Genomic DNA, 10433 nt, shown 5'->3' on the forward strand with positions numbered 1-10433 from the left:
TCCAGTGATTTTGGACTTCTGGCCTCCAGACCTGTGGGAGACTATATCTCTTGTTTTAAACCACCAAGTTGGTGGTAATTTGTTACAGCAGCAATAGGAAACTAATACAACTTCTTTCATTTATTTTCCTTTGACACCAACATCAATCTATCTCTGTAGAGCTAGCCCGTCAGTACATCACTGGCATTTGTAGGGTATTCTTCATTCAAGATGCCAAAGCAATTTACAGCCATGTAAATGGGCTCAATTTTCTGCCTTGTGGGACATTCAAGCAATACCAGAAATTTCCAAAATTTGAGAGATGTCTGGACCTTTTTTCTTTTTTTTTTTGAGCTTTCTAATAAGTGAAGAAATACCAAAACAAGGTTGAAAAAATTATGGTATAATCTGAATGTTACAGTTAGCCAACTAATGCTTAGCAGAAGGAATATGTTGGTAATTGTCCCTATAGCTTCATTTAGAGATAAGAGCAAAATTTGTAATTTGAGGTCTGTGGTAGATGGATTGACACACCACCCAGATCCTCCTTCAAGCAGAAATTCTTTTTCCAGCTGCTGGAAGCATCTCCAGCTGCCAACTCAATGAGAGAGCCGCCTCATTCAAGGGCATCCCTTTCCTGGACTGGTCCTTACCCTGTGATTGAGTGAAGCAGGGGTATAAAGGCTCAGCTGGATAATTGGGAGATAACTCTAATGGGCTGTGTATTCTCCAGAACTCCCTTAGTGGGTGAATGAGGCTTTGTTGAGCTTGCATCACAATTCTACTTCTCCCTCTGTCCACTTCTGCTTCCGCACTCTGCTTTTCAAAAGTATCTCTAAAAATAACCTGCATGTCATACTCTGTCTCAGTATCTGCTTCCAGAAAACCCAAGCTGTGTCAGGGCCTTTCATAAATGGGAAGCCCAGGTAACCAGACCCTTGAGTTCCACAGAATTTTAAATTCGTTCTTTCTCCTTGCTCTGATTTATCCACTGGGATTATAATTTCTGTCCAGCTCAAATGAAGAAGCATTTCCTAGAGCCAGGAGTCTTTGCAATCTGCTCTATATATCCAAGGGCACCAGGCTTCTCAGAACCACATATAGTTCAGGTGTGTGAGTTGCCATATTTTCCCCAAACCCTATTTCCTTTCAAGTTTCTCTAACTTATGTGTTTCTAATTTTAGTCAATCAATGGATATTTATTGAGCACCACCTATACACCAGGCACTGTTCTATTGTTCCAGTGATACAGTGGTAGGTGCTCGTATCACACAGTCCAGATTGTAGCATGTGATAGGCTCTAGGTTGACCTTTACACATGCCTTCCAGGCAAGGTAAAATGAATTAATTAGGCTAGATGTAAGACAAGGAGTGGTAGGTCTGGGGCAAATTGGAGACAGCATACCACAGCTAAAGAGATTGCTCTACCTAAACCTGGTGATCAAACTTTGTGCTACCAGCTAGGACAACAGGTATATGCTTCCTTATGTGATGTAATATGAAGTCTGCATTATCACCTCGGAATTATTTTTGCCCTAAATGTTTAAACTAAATTAGTCAAGCCTTTAGATCTGAATCCCAATCCACAAGATAACTGACCCCTTCAACAAGACAATGCCATAGAAGAAAAGGGGCAAGTGGGGGAGAGCCTGATCTAGAGTAAAAGTGACTTATGTGATATAACTAAATGCAATGCATATGTTTTAATTGGATCCTGGCTTGAAAGGAAAATGAATCTGAAAGAAACTCTGGGACAATGGGGAAATTTGAATATAGACTGAGTAAAGATGACCTTCGGGAATGATGATTGATTTTTTTTTCAGCATGATAGTAAGATTGCAGTTCTGTAGGAAACTGTCCTTATTTTTAGAAATGCATGCTAACATATTTAGGGATGAAGTAATATAACCATTTTAAGATGGTTCAGCAAAAATATAAATGTATATAGGTATTTACTTTTATAATAAATATGGGAAAATATTAACTATTGTTGAATCTAGAGGTAGGTGAATAGGTATTTATTTGTATTTCTACTCTTCAGTTAGCCTTAAGATTTTCATAATCAAAATCTTGAGAGAAAATAAATGGGGCGGCCTTTACACAGCTCTTGTCCATTGCTGTCATGTAGGAATTAGGCCCACTGTTACTAGATACTCTGAATTTTCAAAAGAAGCCGGAAATCTGGGGTTTTTATATAAAATGCTTTTCCCACGTAAGAAAATATTAGCAACCACATCTAAAAGCAAATCAACAACAACAACAAAACCTCTGTGCAGGCCTGATACAATGTATTTGGATGCTGAAGCTCTAGGCTCTAATCAGCATCTCTGATTCAGATCATTTGCACCTTAACACTTTCCCTTACACATTGGCTCTGACCCTCCGTCCCTGATTTTCTTCTTTCTCAACGTGACATCTGGCTAACTCAGTCCTTTTCTCACCCTTGCTCTTCTTTTTTCCCAGCTGGCCTCTACTGCTTTGCGGTTTCATTGAGCAGTTGACAGATAATGTGAGAATTAATCAGGCTATGGATTTCTCTGGAGTATCAGATAATTTAGCAAACTGAGAATTGTTTAATAATTATCCTAGAGCACTAAACATTATCCTAATGATCTAAAGTAGTTATTAAACCTTCCCACTTAAGATTATTAAATTGCAACATCTGTCTACAGGAAGCATTTCTATTGCATGTAATATTTGTAAAACATTTACAACTGCTTTTAGTTATATCTCAGACCCTATGATACATTTATTGTTTCTTTCCTTATTTAATGGCTAAAAACACTAGGCATGGAGTCCTAAGGGTAACTTGAGTCCTCTGTAGGAGAAGGTATTAGACCTAGGAAAGCTTCCTGGATGACAGGCTGCTGTTTATCCAACTGCACCACGTTCTCTCCAGGCCTTGTTTGCTTTATTAGCTAATTACCAGACTGCATATTCAACCCAGGTTCCAACTTTATTAAGGGCTATTTACTAGCTAAAATCAATACCGTTTCGATTAGACACCTGGCATTGCTTTTGGTAACTAAGCATTATTTGGGCTTCACTGCTTTTACTCCATCAGGGAGATGGGAAAGTGCTTTGTTTTGATGTTTTACACTTAGTGGCTACTGCTCTTAGCAGTAGGAGATAAAAGGGCAGTTGAGACTTGCTTTGCCAAGGCAGAGACTAGGAACAAACACGTAATATTTACTGCACAAGGAAAGGGGCAAAGAAAAATAGAATGATAGACAGTGATTTTACTATTTTAAAGCTCTTTTTTCATTAGCTAAATCTCTTTGGATATATGTCTGGCACACCAAGCACCACATTAGCCCCAAAAATAAAAAGATAAATAAAATACACTCTCCAACTTGCTTAAGTTGGAAAGAAACAAAATTGAAACAATAATAACTATAAAAGAGTGAAAAGAGCAAAAAGTAGATGTGGAACTGGGTTTTGACATAGCATAGGAAAAGGGAATGCTTTATTCTTTCTAGAAAGAAAAATGCCAAAGAAAGCATTTTTGTTGGTGATGATGGTGAAATAAACAAAAAAGGTCCTTTTTAATATAGGTATTTTATTATGAAGGTACAGTGTTCCCCTTTATCAATGGGGGAACACTCCAAGACCCCAGTGGATAACTGAAACCGCAGATGTTACTGAACCCTGTATATACTATGTTTTTTCCTATGCATGCATACCTATGATAAAGTTGAATTTATAAATTAGGCACAGTAAGAGATTAACAAAAGTAACTAATAATAAAATAGAACCATTATAAATATATACTGTAATAAAAGTTATGTGAATGTGGTCTCTCTCAAAATATCTTATTGTACAAATTTAATGCCTTTGCCATCTTAACTAAGCACTTATCATACACTGTGGTCGTAACTTTTGCAGTTTGAGGTACAACAACAAAACCAACTCGAACTTCTTTTTCTGTCTTCATAAGTTTATGGTTAGAAGATTCCTTCTTACTGTAGACCTTAGCAACCTCAGCACACGATTTTTTTTCTCTCTGTATTAGGTCGAGAGCTTTCAACTTCTCACTTTATGGCTTCTCTTTGGCATATCTGAGTTGCCACCATCACTACTCTTGAGCTTTGGGGCCATTATTAAGTAAAATAGGGTTACCTGAACACAAGCATGCAACAGCCTATCTGATCTCATAAACTAGACAGCCACTAAGTATAAATTGATTACTTCTGGAATTTCCCATTTAATATTTTAGGACCGCAGTTGACCACAGGTAACTGAAACTGTGAAAAGAAAAACTGTGAATAAGGGGGACTACTACTGTAATCCATGGTCATTTTGTAAACATGAAAATATACAGACAAAAAAGAGGAAGAAACCCCTATGGTCCCACCACTCAGATCACAACCATTGTTAATAGTTTGCTATAAACATATTACAAATGTTTTCTATTATGTATATGCTTTCATTTAACAACACATAGAGAACATCTTTCTACGAAAATAAACACTTAGACATGATCCATATCATCATTTTTACTGGCTGCATAGCATTTCAGTGGGAAGATTAATCTATTCAGCCAATCCCAATCTCTTATTCAAGGACCTGCCAAGATGGCTTCCAACCTGTATTATAGACAACACTGCTTTGAATATCTTTGTATTCATGTCCAAATGATTCTTAAGAATATACGCTTCAAGTGGGATTATTGAGCCAAATCTGATGAACATTTAAAAAACATTTCAACACTTATTAGCTTGCCCAAGGAAAGCTTTCAGGTGGAAGGGATACTGGAGCTGGGTGTTAAAGGATAAGCAGAAGAGTGGGAAGAAAAGTGAGAGAAAGACATCAACAGGAAAGAGCTCGTTATCTTCAAGTTGTTCTGAGGTCATACTCTAAACCCAGGCATCTTTTGGGCTAAATCAATAAAAAGGAACAGTAGTTTTATAGAGAACTCTGAGGGTAATGTAAGGTAAAAGATATAAAGGATAAGGGTTTTTTTTTCTTTCAACACTCGAGAATATGCTAAGGAGTTGGAGCACCTTCTGGAATGCTAACATGAACATTTTCATGATCCACAACACCAGGCAGAACTTTCAAGGAAGGCAAACCATTGTTACCTCTTAGCCCACTCTTCCAATGCCCATTCAACCCTCTTTCAGCTTCCAGGAAAAGTATAGAACTGTAGGGCTGCTTGATGCAAAGTTGTTGATTGTTTTTTGTTTTATTTTTATTTAATGTATGTACAAATAACCTGGACCACTTATATGAAAATGCTTCTCCCTAGAAGTAAAAGGTACCTACATAGATTTTGTCCTGTAAAAACAGGTTGGGGACTAAGGATTTGTATTCTAATGAGCACCCCAAGCTAATTAGGATGTAGGTAGTCCTCAGATTGCGCCATGTTGAATAACTCTGCTATATTAGTCCCTTGCTACTCAAAAGGCAGTTCCTGTATAAGCAGCAAAAGCATTACCTGGGTGCTTGTTAGAAATGCAGAATCTCAGGCCTCACCCCAGACCTACTAGACAGAATCTGGACTTTAAAAATTTTCCTGGACGATTCGCATGCACATTAAATTCTAATAAACCCTATTCTGTAGGTTAACTGTCAATAAATAAACTGAGTAGATCCAACACAGAAAAAATTTCCCATGAAAAGTAGAAGTCCTATCCATTTGGTTTTTGGGGGGACCAAGAATTCATATACTACTGGGTACTGAGAATATGCATCAAAAAGCCTTGTGTCTCACATTCTTTCCAGCATCACTTGAATAATCTCGGGGGAAAAAAATCCCAGAAGGATAAACCAGTGACATATAAGACTCCTTCACTAACATTCCAGGAAAAGTGATGAGGAAAAATGAGATCTAAATGATCTATTCATAGTTCTCTAGTTAACCCCTTCTATGTGTATATCAATTTCTAACTCTTTTCTAGGTATGAATGACTTTAGGGGAGGTTGCAGCAAGAAAGATTTAAACAACTTGAAGTATGATCAATAGATGCTAAATGAAATAATACTGGTTTTGGTTTTATTTCTCTTGTCAGTTTCTATTGAACCTTTCAAATTAGAAAATTATGTAGCTGAAACTAAAAAGAAATAGGGAAAATGATGGAGCTTTTATTTACCATTACTAGTTGATATTTTAAGAAGTTCAAAATTGGTAGAAATACACCTTGTTGAGTCACAAATTTCATTGTGTTAGTCTCATAGGAATCTGGTTGGAGACAACCAACTTGTAATCAAATCTGAACATTGTTAGCATGTTGAAATTTTCACTAAATAGTTAAATAATTATTTCAGATAGGTATGGTGGGATTTGGAATAACCCAAAGGGAAAAATAATATATGTTAGATCAAGTAAAAATTTTGTATCCCACTTCTTGTGTTTCAAATATACTTAGAAAGAAGTTTCAAAGTTTGTTAGACCTTAAAGATGCAACGTAACTTTGGTTGTTCTCATCCTCTAAGTTTATTTTAAATAAGGAAATGTTTGGTTTTGATTAACCAAAAGAAAAAAGAGAGAGAGGCAGGCAGACAGACAGAATTAACCACAGAGCCATAGAGCACTTATTTATAAGTTTTTGATTAGTACTCAAAAGTATATGTCTCAATGCACATTTCACCATAAAAAATACTCAGGTAAAATTTCTCTAATGCAAATTTAACCATGTTCTGTCTCTTCAGACTTGTTCTTGTTGATGATAAGGAGGAGAAGGATGATTAAAAAAGACAGAAGAGGGCTTCCCTGGTGGCGCAGTGGTTGAGAGTGCGCCTGCCGATGCAGGAGACACGGGTTCGTGCCCCGGTCTGGGAGGATCCCACATGCCGCGGAGCGGCTGGGCCCGTGAGCCATGGCCACTGGGCCTGTACGTCCGGAGCCTGTGCTCCGCAACGGGAGAGGCCACAGCAGTGAGAGGCCCGCGTACCGCAAAAAAAAAAAAAAAAAAAAAAAAAAGACAAAAGAGGTCAAGAAAAAAAGAAAAGCAGAATGGAAGTGGGAGAGAGCCAGATGAGATCAGTCAGTAAGGAGGCTTTACATCACTCAGATATATAAATTTAAAGCCAACAGTAACAAGAAGGAAAAGAGCTGGAGTGCTAATTCTTTTCTCATTAAAACTGGAAAGAAATGCTATTTCTTCCTGAAATTAAGCTTCATTATCAGCTATAATACTTCATGGACCATTTGACTGGTCTCTGGAAATCTCTTGGTTGTAACTTTATGGTTCATGGTATCATATTTCTCAAACTTTCAATATTTATACATGCCCCTCACTATTTTTGCTTCCCTAGTTAACATTTTTCTTCAAATCAACTTACTTTTTAAAAAAGTTAACTTCTCCCTAAGAAATAATTTCCATGAATTACACATTAATATAAACAAATTAAATAAATGAAAAATGTAAATGTCCATATGCACCTAAAAGCATTTCATGAACCAACAGCATTTGGCAAATCCTGATGTAATAGGTGCTCAATAAATATTTGGTAAATTAAGGAACAAATCTTATTTTTAGTAGCTTGTTTATGAACCTGAATATGCAAGATACAAATAGGAAATCATTGCCCATTCATCAAGGTTTTGCTCCAAATCATCAAATCAATTGTAATTTTCATCTTCTGGCATACGTTTGATTTTTTACAACCATTCAGAGTTTACCTCATTACTGGTATTAATCAAATACTATTTTGTAACTTTTCAGTGTTCCTTTTTATTGATCATTCACCTTGCAAAGAATGAGATCTAAGGGAAAAAAAAAAAAGAAAGAAAAATAAAGAAAGTGATCCCAAACCAAATTCTGAGTAAAATTGATTGATTCATCCTTCAGTGAACTCTTACAATGCGTGAGACATGGTTCTAGTTTCTGAAAATGCGAAGATAAAAAAAGACTTAATCCTGATTCCAAACTACTTAAAATTTCATGAGAAAACAAGTCTGTTAAACAGATAAATGTCATTCGGGGCAATAAATGTTACAAGAGAGGTATGTATCAGTGCCTCAGGAGTACAAAGGAGTGACCAACAGTGCCTGAGGACAGCCAAGGTGAGATTTCAGTAGAGTCATGTATTAGCTAATCTCCAGGATCTGGCACCATACAAGGCACTCAAGAATCATTCATAAAACTCATGAATAGTGAAGGAAAAGAGTCAGATATTAACCACTTGGATAAACAGGAAAAAATCAATCCAGATCTAAGCTGTCCAGTATGCCAGGCAAATTAGTTTGAACTTTAGAACAAAGTGATATAAAGCACGTGGAGACTTAGACATATTTTCATTTAATTTTAAACAATGAATCCTAACACACGTAATCCAAATTACGTTTAAGTAATATTTTTTCATTTTCCAATATGATTTCAAAGGATGAGTCATTTTAACTCTTATACAAGTGAGATTATTGGGAAAAGTATAAAATGGGTTAGAAGAAGACCTGTAATCTGATGACAGCTCTACCAGTAACTGGCTCCTGTCCTTAGTCAAACTACAGCCTCCTTGGGCCTGAATTTTTCTTCGATTTGGAAGCGTCTAACATTGGGTTGTAGTTGCAAAACACATTCAGAGTCTAACTACTTCTCACCATTGTCCTTGCTACCATCTGTCCCAGCCGCCATGATCTTTTGCATGGATTATTGGAATAACCTCTTACCTTGACTCATTGCTACCTTTCTTGCCCCCATTCACTCTATTCTCAACTCAGCAGCCAGACTACTTCTGTTAAGTAATATCAGTTTAGTAAAACCATTCCTCTGCTTAAAATCTTCCAGTGACATTCCATATCATTCAGATCAAAAGACAAATTCCTTGCCATGGACACCACCTGCCCACCTATCTCCCTAATCTCATCTCCCATCACTTTCCCCTGCCTCCATTTCATTCCAACTACAGGATCTCCTTGCTGCTTCTTAAAAAAAAAGCACCTTCCACCTCAGGGACCTTGGAGTTTACGCTTTATATTCTCTCTGCAAGAATACTCTTCCACTTTGACACATCTTCCCTCGAATGTCACTTCCTCAGTGGGGCCTTCCCTTACCACCTTATTTACAATTTTAGTCCCTTATCAACATTATATAACCCCTTTCCCTGCTTTATTTTTCCCATTTATTGTATCTTTTAAAAATCTTCCCACTTAGAATGTTAATACCATGAGGGTAGGGATTTTTGTCTGTTTTATTCAAGGATGTATCCTCGGTGACTTGTAGAGTATCTGGCACATAAAGGTCTCAAAAAATATTTCATGAATGACTAAAGTAATTAGTAAAAAGTAAAGACTTTGAATTAGACTTCCTTCTTGCTCTACTCTTCCACAGTTGAATAACAGCATGTGTGGTCATTACATTGTCTAAAAGATGGAGGAAATAGGAGCACATTAACTCATCATCATAATAATGTAATTTCTGAATCTAGTTAGATATTATGTAATATCTTTATGTTCTTATTTAACAACATATATTAAAGACCTGCTGATCCCTTCTGGGACTGTCACTGCTATTTAGAATATATATGAAATAATTGATGATATCCCCTGTTTTTCAAATTACAAATGGCGTTGAAATTATAATCATTTAAAGAGTAAGTACTCATTAAAGTAATGCTGGTACTAAATAATCGAAAAAGTTTTTAGCTCTCATCCACTTTGAATGTAAAAGGTTGATTCTTTTCTTAATAAAGCTCACCAATAATATGATGCTGATAAAGCTGCTGAAATGTCACAGAGCTACAGAGCTAGAAAGTAACTTGAGATCATTCGGTTCACACCCTTTCCATAAAGCATGTGAATATCTAGACTATTCAGGACCAATGTATTCCTTAGGACAGAAACACACTTAGATGTATCTATAAGAAACATTATAAATACTTTAAGATAATAGGTCTATTCCGTACATTTTAATGTGAATGTTTGACCTCACATGTCAATTCTCTCTCCTTGTGCTTTAGGATCAATTAAACAATTCAGGAATTTAGAATGAAAAAAACCTTATGCCTCTTTGAAATGGTAGTTTTATTTTTTAAACTGTTGGGTTTAACTTTCAGTTTATATACAATTTGAAGAATTAGAAACATAGGTAAGCAGTAAATTGTATGTTATTTATGTTTTAGTCTGCTTTAAAATATCAGTTCTGAAAACAGTTTCACTTAGAATGCTAAAATGAAAGTGGGTTAATGACATGATGTATGTTCTCTATATTTTTATCACCATTTTAAAATTTAAGTGACAGCAAGAATGACATCAAGACTCTATCCTTCAACTGTAAGGAAAATCAAGCTTTGTCTCCAAGTGATTTGTGCATTTGCACTTTTAAATTTAACATTGCAAATTATTTAAACTGAAGTGACTGAATTTCAGAGGCAAACTAAATCCAGTTGAATCCTTTCTGCTGATTCACTAATTGTGTTAAATATATAGATCACTTTATCTACATTCTCCACACTCCCATGGAAGAAAATTCAGGAATTTAGAATGAAAAAAACCTTATGCCTCTTTGAAATGG

The sequence above is a fragment of the Monodon monoceros genome, unplaced genomic scaffold, assembly GCF_005190385.1.
Source record: "Monodon monoceros isolate NGI ecotype Baffin Bay Population unplaced genomic scaffold, NGI_Narwhal_1 Super_Scaffold_16, whole genome shotgun sequence".
NCBI lineage: Eukaryota > Metazoa > Chordata > Mammalia > Artiodactyla > Monodontidae > Monodon > Monodon monoceros.